This window comes from Delphinapterus leucas, chromosome 3 (genome assembly GCF_059928025.1).
Source record: "Delphinapterus leucas isolate spDelLeu-1000000601 "Yukka" chromosome 3, BTC_Dleu_Yukka2, whole genome shotgun sequence".
Classification (NCBI taxonomy): domain Eukaryota; kingdom Metazoa; phylum Chordata; class Mammalia; order Artiodactyla; family Monodontidae; genus Delphinapterus; species Delphinapterus leucas.
The window spans coordinates 102,915,231-102,940,639 of NC_143131.1; the positions used below are offsets into that span (position 1 = coordinate 102,915,231).

Below are 25,409 nucleotides of genomic sequence, written 5' to 3' on the forward strand. Positions count from 1 at the left end.
TGCACAAACTGGTTCCCGCCACCCTGCCAGGGAGCTCTGGAGCCCTGAAAGCTCTGGGCTTTCTGATGACTTTCCCCATGGGGCTTCCAAGGATGCCTGATATCCCAACAGTTCATTTAATTTTGGACCCAGGTCCAGAGTAATTCTAGAGTTATGCAACTTTTAACAGTCTTAGGGCTCCTAATGAGGGGTGTGGGTACTGGGAGAGGGCAGTGAACACACCCAGCAGTCTCTGCTAGGGGGCTTATGGCTAAGTGGTCACAGCCAAGATTGGACTGCCCTAGAAGGCAGTGGGTCATTTGAGGTACCTTGGGTTTTTGGCTTTTTTTTTCCTGGCCAAGGAAGAGGAACGGTAGTGACTTCTGAAAACTGTTTAGTAGCCTGGCATGATGGAAATTTTCACGCTCTTAACTTTGGATCGCAGCAAGTTTGTGTCTGGAAAGTTTAAAATGCCTGTTTTAGGAACACATTCTAAAGGACTAGGTAACCAGTAGGAAATAAGGTGGGTTTCATTTTGGTGTCTTATCACCTCTCCTGTTTGGCTAGAGTCACCGATGGGTTTTGCTCAGATTTACCCCACTGGCATAAGATGTCTAACGATGGAAGTTCTATTTAAATCTTGCTGAAGTTACCAGAGCAGAGAGCATCACTCGAAGCAACTGTGGAGAGTGTCACATAGGAATGAATGTAAAATCCAAGTAGCATTTGCTTTGCATGCATGATGACTAGCATGCTGAAAACTGGAGCAGAAGCTGTGGAGATGTGTAAAGTGTTAACAGAGGCAGTCCCAGATCTGGAAGAGTTCACACTGTGACCGAGGAGAGCCGCTCAACCGGTCAGTCTATATACTGGGGCTGCCCAAAAATGTTCGTTTTCTTCCGTAAGATGGCTCTAGTAGCGCTTAGTTGTCTTTAACTTCATTTGAAACAATTTTGTTAGGTTGTGTTGTGACAGCTGTCATATCAGCGTAGAAGTAAAAAAAAAAAAAAACTTATCAAAATTGGTGCATTGTTGTGTAGCCACTTTAATATTGAAGATGGAAGGAAAACAGCATTTTCGGCATATTATGCTTTACTATTTCAAGAAAGGTAAAAATGCAACTGAAACGCAAAAAACGATTTGTGCAGTATATGGAGAAAGTGTTGTGACTGATTGAACGTGTCAAAAGTGGTTTGCGAAGTTTTGTGCTGGAGACTTCTCGTTGGGCAATGCTCCACGGTTGGGTGGACCAGTTGAAGTTGATAGCGACCAAATCGAGACATTAATTGAGAACAATCAGCATTATACCACGCGGGAGATAGCTGACATACTCCAAATATCCAAATCAAGAGTTGAAAATCATTTGCACCAGCTTGGTTATGTTCATCACTCTGATGTTTGGGTTCTACACAAGTTAAGCGGAAAAGAAACCTTCTTGATCATATTTCTGCATGTGATTCTCTACTTAAACGTAATGAAAATGTTCTGTTTTTAAAACAAATTGTGACGGGTGATGAAAAGCGGATACTGTACAATAATGTGGAACGGAAGAGATTGTGGGGCAAGTGAAATGAACCACCACCAACCACACCAAAGGCTGGTCTTCATCCAGAGAAGGTGATGTTGTGTATATGGTGCAATTGGAAGGGAGTCCTCTATTATGAGCTCCTTCTGGAAAGCCGAATGATTAATTCCAACAAGTACTGTTCCCAGTTAGACCAACTGAAAGCAGCACTCGACGAAAAGCGTCCGGAATTAGTCAACAGAAAACACATAATCTTCCATTAGGATAACGCAAGAGCACATGTTTCTTCGATGACCAGGCAGAAACTGTTATAGCTTGGCTATAACTGTTCCTCTCCACTCCTGCTACAGTGACCAGCAGCTTCTGCCCGTGATGCCTAGCCCTGCCCCCTCTTGGAATTAGAGGAATGCATCTGTTTGTGGGCTGGAGATTAGAGTTTCGGGTGGGGGACTACAAGGAAAGCTGTCTTTTTGGGTGGCCTCACAAGACATGCTTCAGACACGAAGCTGATACTTCTAAACTTCCTTCTCTGATAATCTATAATTTTCTGTTTTTAGAACTACATTGTCAGCGATGTCAGAGAGACCCTTCTCAGATGATTCATCCATTTAAGACTAGCAGTAATATCTCTTGTTTGGAAATTAAGCAACAGAAAGGACTTCAAGGGGGCAAGCTAAATAAAGACATTTTAAATTAAAATATGTCTCTGCTTATACTACCAAGTTAAGTCAGGTCAGTTTTATTCCAGAGCTTTAAACAAGGTTGAAAAATTATATTTTAATTTATATTTTTAAATTTCTTTAATCTGAACATTTTAAGTTAAAAATTATTTTTACAGGTTTTTCCTTCATCATGTCTTCTACAGTGCCCAGTATACATTAGCTATTTTGTAAAGAGTTATTGCTTAGTTTTTAACATCTTTCATTTTTTCAAGGTGTTTATTTATTCTCATTTTACCTTGTTCCAAAAAGATTTAAAATGGCTTTTAGAGAGTCTGCATTTAGAGACTGATAAATATTTTAGGGATATGAAAATGGAAAATAGCAACAAATGTGCATAGCTTAAAAATATTCTAGGTAGGCTTCCCTGGTGGCGCAGTGGTTGAGAGTCCGCCTGCCGATTCAGGGGACGTGGGTTCGTGCCCCGGTCTGGGAGGATCCCACATGCCGCGGAGCAGCTGGGCCTGTGAGCCATGGCCGCTGGGCCTGTGCGTCCGGAGCCTGTGCAAAAAAAAAAAAAAAAAAAAAATTCTAGGTATTGTTTTGGTGCTAGAACATGTTATATCCAAATAGTGTTGTCTTGACATGGTTACCTGATTTACTCCCCCTCCAGGTGTTCTGTTGTTTATTTGCTTGTAGAATGGGTATGATGCTACCATCATCTGGAGGCAACAGAGCGACACATGCAGAGTTGGGCGGGCTGAAATCTGTCTGTGGGGTGTAAGCTGACTGTAGCTGTGCAATGCTGTGTTTCTTTATTGTTTTTTTTTTTTTTGCTTATAAAACAAGTAATTGATGTTTATTGTCAAAAATTTAAAAAAAACAAAAAAAAATTAAATTCTCATAGCCCACCACCTGGCAACAAACTCTAAATTTTATTTTATTTTATTTTACAAACTCTAAATTTTAAATGTATTTTTAAAGAAAGATATATATATGTGTGTGTGTATTATGTTGAAAAAAATTTTACTTAAAATTATTGCTTAAGCATGTTGGAGTATAATTAATATTCTTGTAATCACTTTATTTAATATATTGTCCAGCAAATGGATGAGTCAGGATTAGCTTAACTGTTTTCTTATTGTTAGATATTTAGCATCTGTGTTGTTTACAGGTTTTCATTATTTTTATGAATATATTTAGACATGCTACTTACCATGCTTTTGACCTCTGTATATTGGGAATTATTTCTCTCTTACAGGGTTATTGATAATAATGAATAAGGTAGTATATGACAAATAGTAGGTTCTTATTAAATATGGGCCCCCATTTTCTTTACCTTTGGCCTGAATAGGGCTGTCTTAAGATCTTTGAGTTGATGTTTATAAACATTAACTTACTGATATTTTGAAAATGATAATTACAAAAATGTAAAATTCCTAACTTTATACAAGAGAGCGTTCTGAAAAGTTGCCTTAGGTTCAGTTTTGCAAACTGAATATTTTTAAATCACTAGGGCAGTGGTTCCCAAGCCACTGGGAAGCTTTTTCCCTAACTTTCTATAGAAATTTAAAATCTACCCAAAGGAAGGGAGAACTAGTACAAGTCCTCCTGTACCTAGCATCTGTTTTGAATAATTTTTCTTTCCATTCTCTTCCTTCTATTCTATCCTGCCATTTTTTTGCTTTGTTTTAATTTTGTTTTGTATTTTTTGTTATTGTTCAAATATTTTAAAGTAAATCCCAGGCACCATAGCATCTTACCTACAGATACTTTCTCTAAAAGATACAGATTTTAAAAACCCACATAACCATAATACCATTATCACACTCAGCTGTATTAACAATAATTTCTTAATATTATCTAATTTCCATATTCCCTCATTTCCTCCCAAGTATCATTTTTACAGTTGGTTTGTTTGAATAATGATCAAAACAAGATCGTCACATTGCACTTTGTTGAAATTTCTCTTAGGTCTCTTTTAATCTATAACTGTTGAATAGTTGTGGAGCTTTTTTTTTTTTTCTTTTATGCAAGTTCTTGAGTCTTCCCCTCTAACCTACTGAATCAGGATCATCAGGGGGGTAGTCTGACGGTCTGCGTTTTGTAGAAGCTCTAGCAGTGATTCTGATGGAGAAACAGAGAATCTCTGTATCAAGGAGCATACTTAAGACACCTTTGGAGTGAATTTTTTAGTAGAGGAGTAAACTTTTTGAAATACTAAAATAATCACCCCCTAATTCCCTGCTTTATTTATTTTATAAATGTGAACCCTTTATTTATTGGATTTTCCCAAAATGAGAATTACTTCTTGTATGGGTGATGATTGAGGTGATTTATGGTTTCTTTTCACAATAACTTCTTTTTCTCTTGATGATTGTTCCTCCTGATAGGTGTTTTTACTGTTTCCTGTTAAGAAATCAGTACTAAAATTTCTCAGTCTATTTGTATCATATATGTAGTTATCTATCTTTGTAAAAAATTTTTTAAATGAGGATATGTAGGGAAATAAGAAGAAAATAAAAATTATCTATACTCTCTGTTTAGAGGTAATCACTGATAGTATTTTCACTATTTCATTCTAGTCTTTTCCTATGGCAGTCAACTTTAAAAAAAAAAACAAAGTTTTAAGTTCTATTATGAGCATTTTGGTAACTTTCTAACATGATATATTGTAAATGTTTTTTTCAGCGACTAAACATTCTTTACTATAAATTTAATGGCTGCCTAGTATCCCAGCATATGGGTATGGTCTAATGTTGGGTATTTGTCTTGTTAATTTTTTTCCCTGGTATGGATAATACTCTAATAGAATCAGTATAGATTTTTTTTACGTATGTTTGATTGTTTTCCCGGTTTAACTTTTTATATTTCTGAGCTAAAATGTTTTTACACTTTAAAGGCTTTTAATCTTGCCTAATTTGCCTTCTGAAGGGTTGTATCAGTTTACATTCTTCTGAGTGGATGAGAAACTATTTATTTCCCTGACCCCATATCTACATTGTGCTCTTTTTCTATTATAAACCAGTTATTTGTCATTCCCTCTTTCATATTAGTGTTTTTTTTTTTTTTTTTTTTTGTGGTATGCGGGCCTCTCACTGTCGTGGCCTGTCCCGTTGCGGAGCACAGGCTCCGGATGCGCAGGCTCAGCGGCCATGGCTCACGGGCCCAGCTGCTCCGCGGCATGTGGGATCCTCCCGGACCGGGGCACGAACCCGTGTCCCCTGCATCGGCAGGCAGACTCTCAACCACTGCGCCACCAGGGAAGCCCCTATATTAGTGGTTTTTAATATAGGACCTCACTTACACTCAGTTACGCTTTCTGAAGCACGTGGTACCTGATGATTCAGTATTTGATCCTTTTGACTCTTGGAGTATTAGGAAACACACTTCGGAGGTCAGGGATTCCACCTGTGGTCAGTTCAAAGCCCTCAGCTCTCATTACAGGGATAAAGGATGGTAGAATCATGTAGCTGCTATTGAGTTTTTTTGTGTAGTTTGATCATTTTAAATATTGCATTGTGGCATAGATAATGAAATGTCCTAGTTCTAGAGGTAGCTGTATTTTGTGGATAAGCAAAATGAATCCAAAATAAATGAACTTTGTCAATTATCTTTAGTAACGTCAGAGACCACATTTGCAGTCAAAATATTTTACAATTGGTTGTATAGTTTCCATTTTTACTGCCCTTCATTCTTTTCGACATTTATACTGATGCCATAATAGGCATATGTTCTCTCTCTCCTCCCATGCAAACTCTGATACCACTTTGATACAGTTTGAAACTTTAGCCCTGGGTGACATAGACCCTTAATGTACCTGATTTATTATCTAGCTTTTCTGGCTCCCCTTCAGTCCAGTCTCTTGTGTCAGATGGGAGCTCTAGGGGCTGTCATTACAGGGTGACTGAAAAAGGAATACCATGGAAAGACAGCTAAGGTTTGGATGGAGAAAGGGAGACCTGGGGTCTTTGAATATTTTTTAAAAACTGTTGAAAACCATGGTTTGGAGTAGATGACAGTCCTTAAACAAAGCTCATCAGAGTGGAATGAGCAAAGTCAGGGAAGACAGGATCCCTTGTAAGTTTCAGCTTGGCCCAGGGTGGGCCAACCTTGGAGCCTGACCAGACAGGCTGAGCTGCTGTTACTTTTGTGTTGAAGGCAAGTTGGTTGTGCATCTCTGTTGTGTGCGGCAACTGTCCTGAGCAACCACACCAAAATACTTTGCATTTGTGACTTTTTATGCAGCACAACAGGAAGAGTCAATCTGGTGATTTTCTGAATAATTATTTCAGTCTAGATGGCTAGCAGGATAACTTAGACTCCAATGGAAATGATTTTATCTTAAATTGTCCAGTGTGGCTACTCACATTGGTACAATGAATGTTGCCAGATTTTAGCTTCCTTCTGTGCTGTTTATACACACTTCATACGGTGCTTTGTTTTAAAAGACCTCAAAGTATTTTTATGGAAGTATTTACAGGAAGTTTGGTTCTCAAGGGCTAAGGCAAAAATATTGTTACTTCATTGGTAAATGTATTTATCCAAATCTGCTTTTTAAGACAATAGCCTAACATAGAGCTGGCATTCAGTGGAATGATTCTGGTCTTTCACAGATACACTGTCTAATTCAGAAACTCTGCTGTTTTTGGCAGTCACACTGCCTTGATTTAGGTGGGACAGGGATCAGGGAATAAAATGACTCCACCCAGGAGCTAAGTGGACAAGTTTGACAGCAGTGAAAACTAAGACATTGCCACATCCGGAATATTTACGGTTACGACCAGGGAAGTCTGGAAAGTTAGACAACTCTGTCATTTATTAATTTATTAGCCTTTGCATCATGCTTTACTTTAGAAGACTGATCTATGGCCTCTGAAAGGATATGTCTTCTACCTCTGTATTTTTTCTCTTCATATAAAATAAAGATACTCTACTTACAGTTTTCTAAACAAATAAAATAAAGGGAAAAGCCATCCATGCTTTTGCATCCAGATCTGTGATAAAACTGTTTTCTCTCTAGTCACATATTGTGTACCCCAAAGATTTGATGCTAGAAACTCACCATTACAGATATTTCCCTGGAGACGTAGTGTGGGCAACTTATAAAACATTTTTTTTTGAAACCTTCTGTTGCGTTTTCCTGAAAACTCTCCCAGTACCCTGCTCAGTGCACATAAACACACATACATACGCACACACCCAGGGACTCTTCAGCTGTGGGTGCCTTTCGTGCTGCTAACCCAGCTAGGCTTGTAGTCCATTTTAAGTCTGGTGACTCACAGTCTATTTGGTTTTATTTTTGCCTCATTTAAATTGCGGTATCATAAATAACTCCATTTTTTAAAAATCATTTGAGTAGCAGACACCCCAAAGCATTAAAATTAAACAATGTTAATGGGGATTTACTTTGGCTGCTATTGTTTTAATATGACAAATGGCCATGCATCAAGCTGCGTAGCACAGTTTATTTATGCAGACATAATTGGGCCTTTGAAATGAAATATGCAGTGAGCCATTTGCCAGAAATTCAAAGTCGACTTGACATGGTCCCTCCTCCAATCTTACTCCTTCTGTGTGCTTGATAAGTTTAAAGCAAAATGTAAGCTAGATGAATACTCTTGGGTGGGGGACATTGTAATTAGGCTTAGGAAAGAAGCTACCTCATACTCAAAATGGAACACTTCCTCCTGCATTTCTTTGGTGTTTTTTGGTGACTTCTAGTGGGAGAGACTTGAAAGTTAGAAAAAAAATATTTTTGGTTTCAGATGTCTGAAAAAGAGGCCGTTTCCCAAAGTGTTCTCATTGAAGAGTTTCGTGGTCTGAAGGACACTGAGCCCTAACATGCAGGCTTTTGGAGAGAAACCATAGAATGTCCTTTCTCAGAGATCATGGAGAACAGTGTACGCGCTCTCATTTCCAAGTCCTTGTCAAGCCCATATAGGGTCCTGTCCTTCTCTATGTTCATTCTGTTGTGCTTATGTGAATGGAGGGAGGAATAGAGATATAGTCGTTCATTTATGGCTGGACAGATGTTACTTTAAGGTTGTAATTACTTACTTTTTAACAGTTAGGAAATAGGGACTAAGTTGGCACAGCAGATAAGTTCTGGAAATGAGGAACCAACCTGCCAGGAATTCTCCCCAATTCATTTCAGCTTCTCACTCTTGTTCATGCCTAACTAGGCCCAATCCCTCATTAATCTGAGACGGTATTGGGTCGTATCAATAAAGGCAAAGAGAAGGGAGCAGGAGTCCATGAATTATGTCACATTTGTGACAATCACTATATCTCATGCTTGGAATGAAATGTCAAAGAACACCTCCTTTGTCCTTAGGTAACTGCTTTGAAGTCTGAAAGAAGGGATTGTTTGTTTTGTTTTTTTTAACATCTTTATTGGAATATAGTTGCTTTACAATGGTGTGTTAGTTTCTGCTGTATAACAAAGTGAATCAGCCATACATATACATATATCCCCATATCTCCTCCCTCTTGCGTCTCCCTCCCACCCTCCCTATCCCACCCCCTAGGTGGTCACAAAGCACCGAGCTGATCTTCCTGTGCTATGCGGCTGCTTTCCACTAGCTATCTATTTTACATTTGGTAGTGTATATATGTCAGTGTTACTCTCTCACTTCGTCCCAGCTTACCCTTCCCCCTCCCTGTGTCCTCAAGTCCATTCTCTACCTCTGCGTCTTTATTCCTGTCCTGCCCCTAGGTTCTTTAGAACCTTTTTTTTTTTTAGATTCCATATATATGTGTTAGCATACGATATTTGTTTTCTCTTTCTGACTTACTTCACTCTGTATGACAGACTCTAGGTCCAGCAGGGATTGTTGACTGTAATTGATGATGATTTTCATAGTGAAGTTTCGAATGTAGCTTCTCTGTAGTGGATCTCTGTAGATCTGAGACCCCTGGCAGTGACCAGTGAACTAGTTCTGTTTGGGAAGAGCATTTTCTCTGGGCTTAGCTAATTAGTTATGGAAATGGTGTCATACCAGCCACCACTATACCCGGGTTCTGAAACATTCTCAGAACCGGTCCAGTTCTTTTTAAGACATTACCAATTTCTTAGATTCTGTTTTAACCAAGTTTTGTTTGTTTAAGCAAGATATATTTCCTAGACAACAGGTCATATATATTCCTACATTTTCTTAGAATGTAGGAAATAAGATTAACTTTAAGGAGAATATTCCTTGCCAATGACAGGAATATCCAAAGGTTTTACACAAAAGAAATCTTCCAGATACTCACCTGATCCTAGTCTCCAAAGATTTTTTTTTAACATAATCATAATTATTAATAAGATTTTTTGTCTTATAATGTGATACAAAGTGGTTTCTTCTGTTGGTGTAAGGAAAGTTGATAAATGTTTATTGTTTTTGTTGTTCTGGTACAAACGACTGAGCAGTAAGTTTAACTGAAAAGCCAGACTCCCAAAACTTAGACAAAGACCGCACCCCACTCCCAACACTTACTTCCTTTTACTCCTATTAATCAGAAGCACTGGGAAAATCTGACAGTTGAGGTGGAAGGGAAACAAAATCAAGAGGTTGGGAAAAATTCTTATTTCTAATCCTTAGAATTGTAAGTTTGAAGGTAAAATATGTGGTCTCTGTATGCAGCACCGTTGAGAGAAGTAAATGGAGAAGTGACTACATATTTGGGGTTGAAAAAAATGAAAACACTGTTAATAATGAGTCTTAACCCTTTTCAAGGTTTGTTAACTTTTAAATCCATGCCTTGGAAAGATCTGTGGATGAAAATAAAGCAAAGGATTTTGATCCTAAAACAGAACTTTTAGAGGAATGATATTCTAAGGGATTTCTTGATAATATGTTAGTATTTTGAAGTCATTTAAGATTATATGGAATTCAGGACTTAGTATGTGGATTATTATTAACAAACAACATCTCCAAAATCTAAGCATAGTAAGAAACTCCTGAGGTGTTCATTAAGCTTTAGTTCTACCCTGAATATACTAATTCAAAGTGTCTGAAAAACACTTTGCATTGTAAACAAGCACAACACCATTTGAGGACATTAAGTAAAGGTTGTTGTGTGATCTTCCCAAGCATCTTCCTTCCTTCCAGTGCTGTGTGAAGAATGAGCCTTTATGTGAGAGGAGCTACGTGGGGTGATGTAACGAATAAGGCCTTGGTAATCATGCAGGTTGTTCAAACCCTGACTCCACTTCATGTGATTTGGGACAAGTCACTTTTAACTTTTCTTAGCCTCAGGTTTCTCATTTGTCAAATGAGGAATACCAGTCTTATCTAACTTTGATAAGAATTAAATACAACTAAGTTATATAAATGAAGCATGCTGCTTGTTACATAGTCAGTTCTCAGTAAATGTTTCCTTCCCTTCGTTGCATTTTCAAAAAAACTCTAGAGTATGAAGTTCTGCTCCATTTAACATCTAAGCCAGAGAGAATCAGCAAATCTACTATGTCAGACCTAAGCAATTCCTGTTTATAAAAATAGCTTCTGAAAGGGCTGGCACCCTTTCTTCCTCCCTCCCTCCTTCCCTCTTTCCTTTCTCCCTCCCTTTTTTCCTCCCTCCTTCCTTTCTTCCTTTCCTTCCTTCCCTTCTCATCCTTCTCATCCCTTCTCTATCTTTTTCTCCACAGCAGTTAGCCCTGAAACACATCTTGAAGAATCAGGAAATCTTCAACCATGGGGAATAACTCATTTCTTAGTACATGCAACAATGCACGTATATCTTTGGATTAGAATCAGGCACAGAGGATCTCTTTTGTAATGACTTTATTTAAATACTCTCATTTATTTAGGGATTTTTTTTTACATGATAAAGTCCATGTGTTCCATTAAAGTGTTTCCAGTATTAAGAGATTAAAAATTGCATTTGAGCCAAATGATAGTCAATAAGCAGTTATGAATTCTCTCAAGAGATGGTCTGAGAAGTTAATACAGCTGCAATTCCACTTGTATTCTTGACAGCACACAGTATTCCAGGCTACTACATTCTGTTCATTATGTTAAAAGTTATTGTTATTAATATTAACAGCATTTACCATGTGCCAGGCATTGTTCTGTGCACTTTGCACACGTTATCCATCTTAATCCCTGAGTCATCCCTCTGAGGGTGGTTTAATTATGCCCATTTTATACATCAAGAACTGAGGTCTTGGGAAGCTATATCTATCATAACATCATGGTGCATTGTAGTCATAAAGTTTAATATCTGTATTTCTCAGTAGACTGAATAAAAACAACTTGAAGTCAAAGGTCATGTCTGACTCAAGTGTCCAGCTGACTCTTGAACATCGCGGGGTGTTAGGGGTGGCAACCCTCTGCCCAGTTGAAAATCCACATATAACTTCCATTCGCTCCTCTGTATCTGTGGTTCCTCCCCATCGTGGTTCTGCACAGAGATTTCAACCAACCTCAGATCTGTGATACTATAGTATTTACTATCGAACAAGTTTGTGTATAATGGAGACTTGCTCACTTCAAACCGATGTTGTTCAAGGGTCAACTGTATATTTTCAGTTTTGATAAATATTTGGTGGATGAACAATGATGATAAGAGTTATCATTTTGAGTACTTACTCTGTGCCGAGATGTTTTGCATCTAGAATGATCTAGGTTTGTGTCTCAACTTAGTCCTCTAATAGGAGTGTGTCCTTGGGTAGGTTGCTTAGCCTTTCTGTGCCTCAGGTGCATCAAAGGCAAACTGGGCATAATAATAGTATCTTTTCTATAATGCATCTTGAGGAGTGAATGAGTCAACATATAAAGCTTTTAGTGCCTGGGACAGAGCAAGCAGCCTGTAAATATTAACTATCATTATTATTTCTAACCCAGGCATGTCTCATTCCAAAGTATGTGCTCTTTTTATAAAAACACCTATATTTCTTTTTAAAAAAATGATTTGCATATCTTTAAATAAAAATCGTGTACATATAAGGTGACAGCTTGAGGATTTATATATATATATATATATATATATATATATATATAGTGAAATGATTACATAGTCAAGCTAATTGACAAATCATCTCCTCACATAGTTATTGCTTTTTGGTATGTGATCATGCACTTGAAATCTATATTTTAGCATATTTCTACTGTTCAGTATGGTGTTATTAAGTATAGTTATCATGACTGTACGTTAGCTTTCTTGCTGTTACGCTTAGAAATGTTCATGTAGAGAGATCCAGACTTCCTTTGTCTATTACTCAAGCTAAATTCCTACATTGTGGTCTTTTCAGCACTGAGAAGCCCATCCATTAACACACAGGATACATAAATGTGGAGAAACACCTCAGGCCTTTCAAAATTAGAATTATTGCTGGCTCAACCTTCACATAAGCGGGATAAACATATTCCTCTGTCCAAGTAACAACGAGTTATGCGGGGTTTTTTGTTTCCTCTTCCTAACTTATCAAAGAGAAGTTTCCAAATCCTGGATGTTCTGTAAGTACTTTCTAATGGGTTTCCTTGTTTAGTTTTCCACAAGGGCAGGTATAACATCCCCATATCTCTGGTGGAGCACTCTTAAAGTGTGTTGACATTTCAGGAAGCTTTGAATGTTTCTAAATGCATCGGTGTTTTGGGCTGAGTGGTTGACCCAGACCCAGAGAAATGTGCCTACACAAGATAGCTTCCAAGATGATTTCTAACATGGTAGAATTTTGGTTGTACACACATGTGTATTATACAGGTTGATATCTCTTCCAGAGCACTGCCTTTCTCTTATTGTCATTATTTTAGAGGTTTTAATTATTTATTAAACATTTACTCTCTCAGATGTGTTAGGTTTTGTTAATTTTATTCTATTTTTCCAGCATGTAGATATTATATCTTTACAGTTGAACTTTGATAAACTCTTACATATTATCTTTGGCAAATATTATCTAGAAGGCTATTTTCTGACGAACAGGACATATTGTCCATCCAATTCTCCAAGCCCTGGAAACGTACAGTATCTCCTAGTGAAGGGCCTTGTAAGGAGAAAGGACACGTTGATATTAATAACACATTTTAAGTTTTGGAAAGAAGATACAAAGTCAGCGACACCTAGCGTGAGATGGCTATAAATATGGAAGTAAAAGGAAAAGAATGACTTGATTGCAGAAATAGTGTTAATTACCTTTGTTATAATCTCCTTTTCCATTTGAAGCAAAGTATTCTTATTATCATAGGTTATGCATTTTGCCAAACTGAGGAGAGAGTAGGAATCTCATATAAATTCTTCCTGTTCAAACATGTATGTTCCTCCTATAACTGAGAGAAATAACCATCTTTGATAGTACTGGTAGTTTTTTCCTTTTGAAGTGGAATCAGAGTCAAAGCTTCTATCATAGAAAAGGACAAAAAAAAAAGAAAAAAAAGTTCTGGTAGCTTATTATACCTTCTTAAAAAGAAAAAAAAAAAGACAAAAGAACAAAACACAACCAAAACGTCTTTTTTCATTAAAAGTCATAATTAGCATTGTAGATACAAGCCAGAACTTCAGCACTGTCACATAGGGTGAACCTTTTGATAAATTGAATCTTGATATTTACAGAATCTATTAAAACACAACCAATAGTATGTTTGTTTATATGTTGACAAGATGATATACACCCTGAAGGTCAAGGGTGATGTGAACTGTTATGGTGTTCTTGTCAAAGTAGCTAAGAAAGGGGGGCTATTTAAAGAGTTTTGATGGAATAATGGCTTCACCAGAAGTGTGACAGCAAATACAAGGATCATCCTGAAGAAGTTCAGTTGATTTGAAACAAAAATCTGTGATGTTTATCAATCAAAAAAATAAAAGGGAAAGTTTCTCTTCCTTCTGTAGCATGTTAAAAAATTGGCAGCTCAAATGGAAAAACAAATAGTGAAATTAAACAGAAAAGCATTGATTTAACTTCTTGGGTGGTTTATCAAATGCCACACCGAACTTTTCATTCTGTCTTGTCATTTTTTAATTACCCTCTTATAATCAAACCAGTTAAGGATCACTTTATAAACTTTTGGGTTACTTCTGTATAAATAGTTCCAGCAACTCAGAGTCACTTTGTCTTTTTACAAAGAGCTTTCTCTAATTGTCAGGCAAGTTGTAGTTCTTTTCCCCTTGTAAAAAACTCAGAATGTATCTGAAAAATAAATGTGAGGTTTACATAATATTTTCCTAGCGTGATTTTACCACTGCATTTGGGTTCCTTGTTTTCTTTTTCTTAACAGTTGTAATGGCTTTAATTATTGGAAACTAAAATGTAACACCAAAAAGAATGCGGATGCATTCAAAATCAGTACGTTTTTAAAGAGATCTTATTTTGGTACTTCAAATGAGCATCTAGAAGAAACGTGGTAAAAATTGTACATGTTAATTTCAAAGTAATAGATTAAGCTTACTTTAATGAAGAGGGTTGGTACAGTCTGTTAACAAATTATGAATCGGTATAAGGAAATAGATTTAGATGTTCGATCCCCTCCATCTATTTAGAAAGCTTTTTAATTTGTATGTATTTTAAATTATTGTAGCACACAGAAAGCTAATTTACAGGCATATTTTAATTTATTTTTGGAAGGACCTGAACTTGTTCATGTGTTTGTCATAAAATGGAGTCATTAAATGAAATTAAGACAGAATAACTGTAAACAGCCATATAAAAATTATTAACCTCACATCTCCACCAGTCATTTTCAGTTAAGATTTCTGCTAAACAGTCTATGTGGTTTAGCTTGCAGGAATTAGTTCTTTGAGTACATTTCAATAGACTGGTTCATCTCTAGTTACTGCTCAGCATGCAGAGATATGTAATAGAACGTTAGAGAAGATGTCAGTGTTTTAAGAAACTGATCACATTGCAGTGCAGGAACATTTAACCTGCAATGGTTGACACATTCAGCCTCTGCAGGATATGAGGACACCCAGATCGTACCAAATAAATGCATAAAAAGAGGCAAAATATTCTTTAAGAAAAGCTCATGGATCCCTGTTCTCCTTAAGTAATTAGAAACTTTTGCTGAAAATCAATCTCCATGGCTGTCTTGATTTAAAAGATCATGGTCATCCCAGAATTAGCAATTATTGGTTGGTTTACACAGGCTAGAAACTGTAGTGAGGTAAAATATATGAGAGTGTTTTGAGAACAATAAAGTTCTACACAAATGCACCATGATGTCAGATAAACTTGGATGAAACTATAAGCATTGAAAACGTTTTACTCATACTAACGGAGGGAGGGTTAGAAGTCAGCAGTTCAGATAAAAGTGTTCGTGGAACATCTTTAAGGCAGTGTAGGATTGTGAAACTCACCACACTGAAAAAGGTAAGGCCATTCCCCCAAACAATACACAGCAAACCAGAAAGCCATCCCTGGCTCCAAGAGTGGATGCAGGAGTTTCTCCACTGATGTGACTCCACTCTGTGTTCATGTCTGAAGGCTGTCTTTCAGCTTCGTATTAAAGACTGTGGATTTAATAAAACTTGAGGGTGTGTCCTTGAAGGGTCGCTATAGATAAGATGTTGGTAATGCAACATTACCCCAAATCACCCTCATCTTCCTAGCCCAGAGCCCCAGGAGCTATATCTAAGCCACTAAACTATTATTAAAGCTGATTAATCACCCCTGACTGCTTTGAAATAAGACAAATGATTTAAGAATTAAAGTTTCTGTAGCCTATTATCAAACTCATTAAGTCATCTCAAACTGCTGGATTTTGGGTGAATTTCTGAATTCCTTAGAATCTGTTCATGCACCATCACCCCCCAACAAACACACACACACACACACACACACACACGCATATTTATCCATGTTACACAAATATTAAAATAACCAGACCAATCTATTTGGACAGCAGAGTACAACTTAATTATTTAAGAATTTCATTAGTTTGTTTTGTTAACTGTCACATTGCCCTGGGATATTTTTTTCAATTTTTTATTACTTTTTCACTCTCACCAAGTGAAGGAACGTATTAAAATTATATTTGCAGATGGTCTAAGATCTTACAATAAAAATGAAACTTTCTTGTTAGGCCAAGTCTCGCTGTTCTGCTGACATTCATGAGTTTTCGGAGGTCTCTGTGACTTGACAGCAACCAGGTTTCTTATGGGAACTTTAGGGGAAGAGTTAAATTTTAAGGCTATATTTTAAGCCTCATTATACTATGAAGTCAGACCTTTTTTTTTTTTTTTTTTTTTTTTTTTTTTTTTGTGGTACACGGGCCTCTCACTGTTGTGGCCTCTCCCGTTGTGGAGCACAGGCTCCGGACACGCAGGCTCAGTGGCCATGGCTCACGGGCCCAGCTGCTCCGTGGCATGCGGGATCCTCCCGGACCGGGGCACGAACCCGTGTCCCCTGCATCGGCAGGCGGAGTCTCAACCACTGCGCCACCAGGGAAGCCCTGAAGTCAGACCTTTTATCTCCTTTCGGAAATTGTTCCATTTAAGTTTTAGCGCTGTGATCATATGACTGCAACTCTGAATGTATTCTGTGGCATGTTGCATGGTGTAATGTGAACTATGTAGGCCTAAGACGAACCACACCACTTCTATTTTATTTCTGCTCTAATTGTTTTAATGTGTTTATAGGGTTCGTGTTGGCCAAGAATGGCAGTGAGATATATGACGTTATTCACCCAATACAGTAGACTGTTTCACAAACTAAATACCCAAGAGGCCGAAGTGTTTCCAATCGTTCTTATTTTCTGCTCTTTTGTAGAAAGAATGAACATGTAAAAAGAAAAAAAATAACCTAATTGCAAATTATTTAATTAGCCACTAAATCTAAGAGACTGCAAGTACATTTTAGGCCACAATTTTTCTTTTTAATATGAATCCTTTTGTGGGGGCGGGGCAGGGAGATGCTGGGTATGAATTATTTGGGTTTTTTATTTTTCAGTTGACTGTAGTGCTATTAAAAGGTTTAATGTTACTGATGGCATTTAAGCTAAATTTAGTCTAAAGAATATATGTTGCAGTGTATTTCGTTTCAGTTTCCTTTTCATTTTCCAGCCGTCATTCGCTTTCCATATTACTTTTTGGTTCTCTCTCTGCCTCTCCTACTGCTCTCCTCACGTCCTCAGAGCTCTGTCAGTACAGTGTGCATGGGAACCTAAAAGTCCACACTGCAGGCAGGCTTCTGGGGCTCCAGTTCCCAGCTACATCACCTCCTACCTAACCCTATAATCTTGTGCAAGTTCCTTCTCTTCATGCCTCAGTTTCCTATCTGTGAAATAGGCTAAAGAATGGTTGTGAGGATTAAAGTGAGATAATATATGGTGCATCCATGGCACCATCCCTGAGACAAGGTAAGCACTAGGTAGATGTTTGCTGTCATTTCCCAATATGCTTATTTCTAAGCCACTTGCAAATTTGTGTGCGAGGTAGGATGAGGATGAAGGAGCACTAAATTGGGAGTCAAGAAACCCGAGGTCTGGATCTGGTTCTGCTCTGGCTTTCTGTGTGCGATGACGGTGCAGATCATTCTAGGAGTCCTGAGATCATCACATTTTAGAATTTAGAAGAGACTTAAGGTTACCCTGACATTACTTATGGCCGAGCAAACCAGGAGATCCACAGAGCCTGTAATTACTCCCTGCGTGCCACATATAACTAGGGCAGAGCTGGCCTTGGAAGCCAATGCAGTGTTCTTATTTCTTAAGTCAGTGTTTGCCAAAGTGTGTATGTTGTTGTAGTTAAAATAATTTTAGGTAGTATACAGAAAAATGTTTTCAATACTACCATATTAGTGGTATTAAAGTAGTATTAAACTTACTACAGGGTTAGTAGTATTAAAGTAGTAGCATTAGTAGTATACAGCCAACCCACAATTTTATAAATAGTGTTGATTATGTCAAGCCTAAGTTATGTGAACAAATTGAATTAAAGTCATTAAAAAAAAAGACATCAAGTAGGTAATGGTATAGATAGTGTAAAGATAAAGCAAAAATCATTCATGACGACTCTGGGGTATGGGAAATCCTGCTATTCCAGGTTCACCCCTGTCCCTTCAGATACTGACAGAGGCCAGAACTATGTGACAGCCCGCACGGTTTTCTATGATTTAAGATCTTTTTTTAATTCATGATTATATGCCCAAAGAGACTTCTTTGGCCCGAGGAGATTTTCCTGTTCTAGTAACTTAAAAAACGGATATTGGTTAACCGTATGACATCCTGTTCTAGAATCCTAAGTACAAAGGGAAGCAGTAGTTGTTGGCACTGGCACCGAGCTGAGGGAAGTGTGAGATGCACTTTAGAGGGAAAAGGCAGATATGAAAACCCACATGTCAGGAATGGTTCTGATAGTGGGTTATCTTATCACACGCAGATGCATATTTACCCATTCACGTTCCACAAAGATTGTGAAGCGCCCATATCATCCCTTCTCTGTAGCTGTATGTGCACACACAGGTACACCCTCTTTCAAACAGTAGCTATATTTTTGAAATGTTATAAATACTTTGAATTTGTTTTATTTGGGTTATCCCTTAGGGTTCTGCAGAAGTTGAATATTCTAAGGAAAACTAGTAAAGCTTTTTGTCAAACAAAATCACCCCTTTATCTCGTATAAATTTGGATATTTATATATCACACTTTTTTTTAAAGCAAAGCAGACATAACTAGAATGTTCAAGATTTGAGCATATTAGGTAACAAATACTTGGTTTTGTTTCAGTTATTTGTGCTGTTTGTTGATTGTTTTTGAAGACATGGAGGGAAGCCCTTGGAAATGTCAGCCGGGTTCATGGAGAGGAGTGACAGGGCTCTCACCCACCCTTGTTTTTTGTTTTTTTTTTTAACTTTTTATTTGATATTGGAGTACAGTTGATTAACAATGTTGTGATAGTTCAGGTGATGTTATACATATATATGTATCTATTCTTTTTCAAATTCTTTTCCCATTCTGCTCAATATTGAGCAGAGTTCCCTGTGCTATACAGTAGGTCCTTGTTGGTTATCTATTTTAAATATAGCAGTGTGTCTACGTCAATCCCAAACTCCCTAACTATCCCTCTCCCCCTGGTAACCATAAGTTCGTTCTCTAAGTCTGTGAGTCTGTTCATGTTTTATAAATAAGTTCATTTATATAATTTTTTTAAGATTCTGCATATAAGCCATATCATACGATATTTCTTTCTCTGTCTGACTGACTTTACTTGGTATGACAATCTCTAGCTCCATCCATGTTGTTTCACCCACCCTTGTTAAGCACCATTTCTCTATTTCTCCCTCCAGGAAAGTGCACTAGGTCATTTTTTAAATGAATGAAATTCTAATATTAAATTGGCCGTTCTTTGACAAATAAGAAAAAGGAGAAGTTGCTTATTATCCCTCCAACTAGGGAGCTAGCCTGGCTCAAATCAGCTTTAAAGTATAACTTGGAATCTTGGTAGATTCTGAAAGCCAGTTCTTTTTTAGGTGGTTTGTGAACTAATCTCCTCATGTGGATGATTCAGAAGCACAGCTGGTCATTTACAGATAATATTTAGTGAAAGTTAGGTCTTGCTGTTGTGTTAAAATTAGCACCCATTTTTTGGGTAATTTCTTTTGTATGTAGTTTGGGATAGTGCGCTTGAGAGAGAGGAGGATACAGGACAGTGTGGGCTACAGGGTCTTTGCCGTCCTTGAAGGGATCTTTGGAGAGCCATTTCCGTACTGGTGTATGCTGAGCCCATCCTTGAGGTCACAGTCTTCCCTTGGTGTGTGCAGGCTGTGCTGGACCCTGGTGCCTTATTTCTATAAAGTTACTGCACCTACTGTTTTGATTCCATTGACTGATCCAGCCAATGCTTAAAATGTGGGAATTTGGGGACTTTGGGTTTATTACAGAGGCAGAGTTGAACTGAAAGAGGGCAGAACTTCTTGCTCATTGAGTTGAACTAAATAGGGGAGAGAGGAGTACGAAGGTTGGGCTGAGTGATGGGGGAGGATGATCAGGAACAGGGACAGATGGGTGGCAAAAAGGAGGCTGCAGGAATGGCCTCTATTTGATGCAAATGTTTTTGTAATTTGTTTGTTAAAAGATGTTGACATAATTGTATAATTTATTTCAAACCGTAGTAAGCCCGGCATTTGATATTTAAAAAAAAAAGAGCTGTGTATTTGATAGTCACAGTTTGTATCAAACCATTCAAAAAATACTCTAAGCACAACTGCAAGGTCATAGATTTCCTAAGTGACATCATAATTTCAGATCATAATTATATCATAATTACCATGCTTATGAGTTACCATGCTGAGTTCTAAGATATAAGAACATCTTTAATCTGAAATTATCTGTGCTTGGCCAAATCAGCTTGCCTGTATTTTCTTTCACAAAACATTTGGTCTCAATTGCAGATTTCTTTCTTTAAAAAAAAAAGGTCAGAAAAAGTTCAAAATGACATGATGAAATATGTATTTGTTTGGAAAAATGATCTGGTTATTGCCATGGCAGCTATATTAAATTTTTAGGGTTATGTGATATAGTTCTTATATTAATACCATCTTTGAAATTTATTTATATGATGTAACAGCTCCAGTGGTCACATTACATCCTTGAAAGCAAAAATGTACAAACTAGTCAAGATTTATGCAGCTTCTTAGCAGGACAAAATTATTCAACTTAAAGGAAAATGTATATTTGTTGGATTTTAATTATGCCATTTAGAATTTGACATGTATTTAATTTATGACAAAAGAAATGTAAAGACGGTTATAGGAAAAAAAGTCAATTAAATAATTACTTGGTAAGACTATATAATTTAACATATCTTGGTAAGACTATATTATTTTGCTTGCTAATGAAAACAGAGGTCTGAGAAATGGGTGTTATGAATGAGAGAATCTTTGTATCCAGTCTTCCCTCTGGTGCGTGAAATGGTTATACATATTTACTCTTGCTGCTGGTTTGTAAATGGTTTACTGATCAAGAGAAGGTAAGTTGTTAATTCTTAAATAAATTATAGGTATTATTGTTTTTAACTATTTTTATTGACCTATATTTCATCAGTCATGTCCTACCATTTAAATTGAACCTCAGGTTCTAAGGTAAAAAATTCTTTTAAATGAAGTCAGTTATTTTTTAGGGTTAATTATGGTAGTTGTTGCAAGGGTGATTATAGAAACTAAATATTTCTATTGAGATAGAGAAAAATACAATTTTTTAAAAAATTAATTTTTATTGGAGTATAGTTGTTTTACAATGTTGTGTTAGTTTCTACCATACAACAAAGTGAATCAGCTATACGTACAAATATATCCCTTCTTTTTTGGATTTCCTTCCCATTTAGTTCACCGCAGAAAAATATAAATTCTGTGAAGCTTCTTGTGATTATACTTCCTTGGTTTTATAACCCAGTTTTGAGTAATTATATCCCAAGCTCAGAATTGTTCTGTAAAATAAATATATCAAATTCTGATTCTTTTGAGGACATAGAAGTAGTATTTATTTTCCCCCTCTAAACTATTATTTTAACCTAAAAAGAAATACGATGTGTTACAATGAAATGAGATAAAACTGAAATGACGTGGAAATTTATTTTCAAGTTGGAATGTGCCTCAGTTAATATTTTAAACATTGAGTACCGTGGCATTTATGTTTTTAATTAAAAATAATTGTATAGAGTTTTTTTCAGAATTTGTTATTATTTGGCTCTCTTAGTATTTAAGATAATGGGGCCACTGAACTACAGAAAAATATTTAATTTTTCTAGTAATTCTTTTTTGTAGCTGTGTGTCTGCCACTATTCTCAGCCTTTGTTGTGTGCCTTATTTTTCTCAATCCTAGCACAGCCTATTATTCTCTTTTTACACATGAAGAAATGAACTTGGAAATATTAAGCAATTTGCTCAAAGTCACCCACAACTCAAAGTCACACAGCTGAGATTTGATTCCTATTCTGCCCAATTCCATTGAACACACAACACCCAAGGAATGAAAATTCTGTCATTTTCTTCTGTACTTAGTTTTTCAGAAATACTGAAGTAAAGGGAAATTTGTTTTGGAAAGGAAAACTCAAACCCACCAGTAAAAAGCAATGATAATTGGTGCTATTTACTGAGCACTTACTATGTGTCAGGCACTTATATGGATCATCTCATTTCAGCCTAACAAAACCCTTTGGAAGTTGCACTAACATCTTCCTCATCTTACAAATGAGATAAGTGTTTTGCCCAAGATGACACAGCTCCTAATTGCTGAATCTATGATTCAGACTCAGGCTGTCTGATTCTATTCCATGATTGTGTCTACTTTTCACTGAAATCTGAATGTATCCATTACATATTTGCATAATTGAATTCACTTTCAATTACATGGAATTTAAAAATATATAACTGTTGAAGAGTTTATTTTTGACTTAGGTATACTCTACAGCTTGGAAGGTATGAATTATAATTAAATTGGCACAGATATAATGAAAAGGTATGTGACTTAAGGTTGTTATTCTACCCCCCCACCTTACTGGACATCAAAATATTTTTATATGTACTCGAAATGGTTGTTATAGCTTTTATCCTTCCGAGTTCCAGCAACCAAGTACTTATATTTAAGACATATTTACACAGTCATCAATTCATAGGATCATGGAAGTTGAGCTGGAGGATCCCGAAAGTCATCTAATTTAACATCCATACTTCACATTGGAGGACTTGAAAAGTCAGGTTAAGTGACTTATCTACATCACAAAGTTACTACTGGCCAAGTCAGAATTAGAAGCCAGGATTCCTATTTTGTAGCTCATCTACCAATGAATTAATTAGGAAATATAAAGGCATAAGGCCGAAGAAGGTAAATAATGCCTTAATTTAGAAAAACTTTACAATTTACAAAGCAAGCGGTTCTATTGGGTGGGCTGATTTAGTGTGACTATATACTTTCTTTTTAGTAGGAAAAAATGGTGGCATCAAAGGGTTTGATCAAAGCTGAAAGGGAATGCTTTGGAGTATTAATAACCATTGACTCACTAAATCCAGAATGCTTAATGTCCACCGAGCTGAAACACTGAGCCATCCAGTGTAATCTGGCCCACTCACATGATCTCTAAGCTAAAAATATGTCTTATGAAATAAACCAACCAAAGGTTTACTATTCCAGTTTACTTTTCTAATGGTCATGAAAATGTGGTCAGAGTTTTAGGCAAAACCAGTACAACAAAACACAATTGTAATCAAATACAAAATGATCCAGTAAAGGGATCACGGAAAGCTTAGGGTCCCTAGCTTCAGAGAAGAGGAAATGAGAATGAGATCAGACAGTTCAGAGGCCCAAAGAAGCTTATCAGTCCTTAAAGAGAACCTCACCAAAAGTACATAAAACACTTCAAGGATTCTAACTCATCCACAGATAGTTTCATTTCCATTTCTTCATTCAGTACTTTCTCCTGTCTGAATGTGTAGAACCTGGCAGTAGTTTCGTGTGTGTGTGTAAACACGCCCCCTTTGAGAATCCACTAACTCTACAGAACTTCTTCCCAGAAGATTACCCATATGCACGTATGTCATTTTCTTGAGATTCAAGGTATTTGTAGTCTTACCTGAAACCTCACTATGGACCCCGGTGTGAGATATCTCTTTCCATTCTTTACTTTCATCCCACAGATGCTTCCTGTGGAAAGAAAGGAATCCTAAGTCTTGTCTAAAAGTTAGGAAGCATGCATGTTCTAACAATGTGATAACTAGGTGTTGGTTTTCTTTGGGTGTTGACATTAGTCACACCTTCGCTAGCCAGAGATTTGCAAACCTTCTGCCTCAGACATTCAGGTTTACTACTTTTCTTGGTTGGATTTCTGGGGAATCATGCCTTGAGGACTTGACTGCGGATCCAGGAACACAGGACTGTCTCTCTGTGGGAAAATATCATGTCGGCTACACACTGGCCAGCCCTCTGGCCTGACTGTGTAAAAGGAGCTTTATTAACAAGCCCTAACCAGGGCTGTTTAGAGACCTGGGCAACTTCCATTTTTTGAGGTCCTTGATATATGGAAAAATGAAAAAATGCCGAAACAGGGTTACAAAAACAGTGGTATACTTTAAATGTTTATCTTTAACAGCTTAATGCTTTTAATACCAGAAACATATAATTGTGCTATTCATAAGTTAATTACAGGATTTATAAAAATGTTAATTTATGGTTTACTTCAGGCAGTGTGGTCTGGTCAAAGGACCCAAGTTCAGAGTTTGCAAAGGCTGCCTTCTTTTAATCCTGTCAGTCTGTCTCCTGATTGTATGTATAACCTCATTTGGAAATGACTTCAAAGGTCTAAATTTGAGGCTCTTTATGTAAGTGAGGCTGAGTGGCACTGCCGGCACACCCTGGAGAGGATCTGCAGAAAACGCTTCTGCAGGAGGAGCTGGGGTTGCCCAGAGTCCCTGACCTTCTCCTCCAGGCCCCCCACACTTCCGAAGCTACCTGTGCCCTTGACCTGGAGCTGTAGCAGCACAGTCAGCGGCCTAACCCTGCATCTCTACTGAGGACCAAAATGGACCATCTATCTGTGCAGTAGGAGGGTCCCAGGGATGGTCATTTGTCCTCCCTAGGATGACTTCAGCCCCTATTATGGTACTTCAGATTCCTTTCAAAAGGCAGACCCCTTTCAAGCCTCACTTGAAGATAAAGCTCTAAATGCAAATATTCTTTCCAGGAGCAGCATGTTGACCTACACTCAAAACTGGATGTAAGTCTCAGTTACTGGGAGCCTGATGAGGGCAAGCACTGGGCCCAGAAGAGAGGGCTGGAAGGATGATGGAAGGTAGAAAATGAGCCACCTAAAGAGAAGACTAGGGATAGTAACAGTGACCCACAGCAGGGGGCAGATTGGGGGGGGGTGAGCGGCACGAGAGGGGACAACTGCAGAGAGGCAGGTATGTGCCAGGCTCTGGCCTTGCCGTTGACTGAAGTCTCCATCCAGCTGCTTTGCAGTGACCTCTGCTCTGCAGAGACAACTGAACATTTTTAAAGGAACTTAAATGTTCTTACCAAAAAGAAATAAAAGATAAGGCTGTGAAGTGATGGATGTGTTAAGTAACTAGAAGGGGAGGAAATCCTTTTACAGTGTATATCAAATTACCACCATGTACACTTTAAATGTCTTACAATTTTATTTGTCAGTTATACTTCAGTAAAACTGAAATTTAAAAAAGAAACAAAGAACTAGGGGAAAAATAATAAAAGTACTGTTAAATTTAATTAGTAAGGAAAAGTACACTTTTTCGGCAATGTTGCATTCCTTAAAATTTTCCCAGTTGGATATTCATTTCTGCCTTAGATGTGTTGGCCTGCCCAAAGGGCAGAGAG

At 37.3% G+C, this 25,409-nt stretch overlaps 1 protein-coding gene across 2 annotated transcripts in view; it reads left to right on the forward strand.

The window, feature by feature from the left end:
• The window catches only part of PRDM6 (PR/SET domain 6), a 99,357-nt gene that overhangs the window by 27,135 nt on the left and 46,813 nt on the right, over window positions 1-25,409 (forward strand). The window lies entirely within an intron of this gene.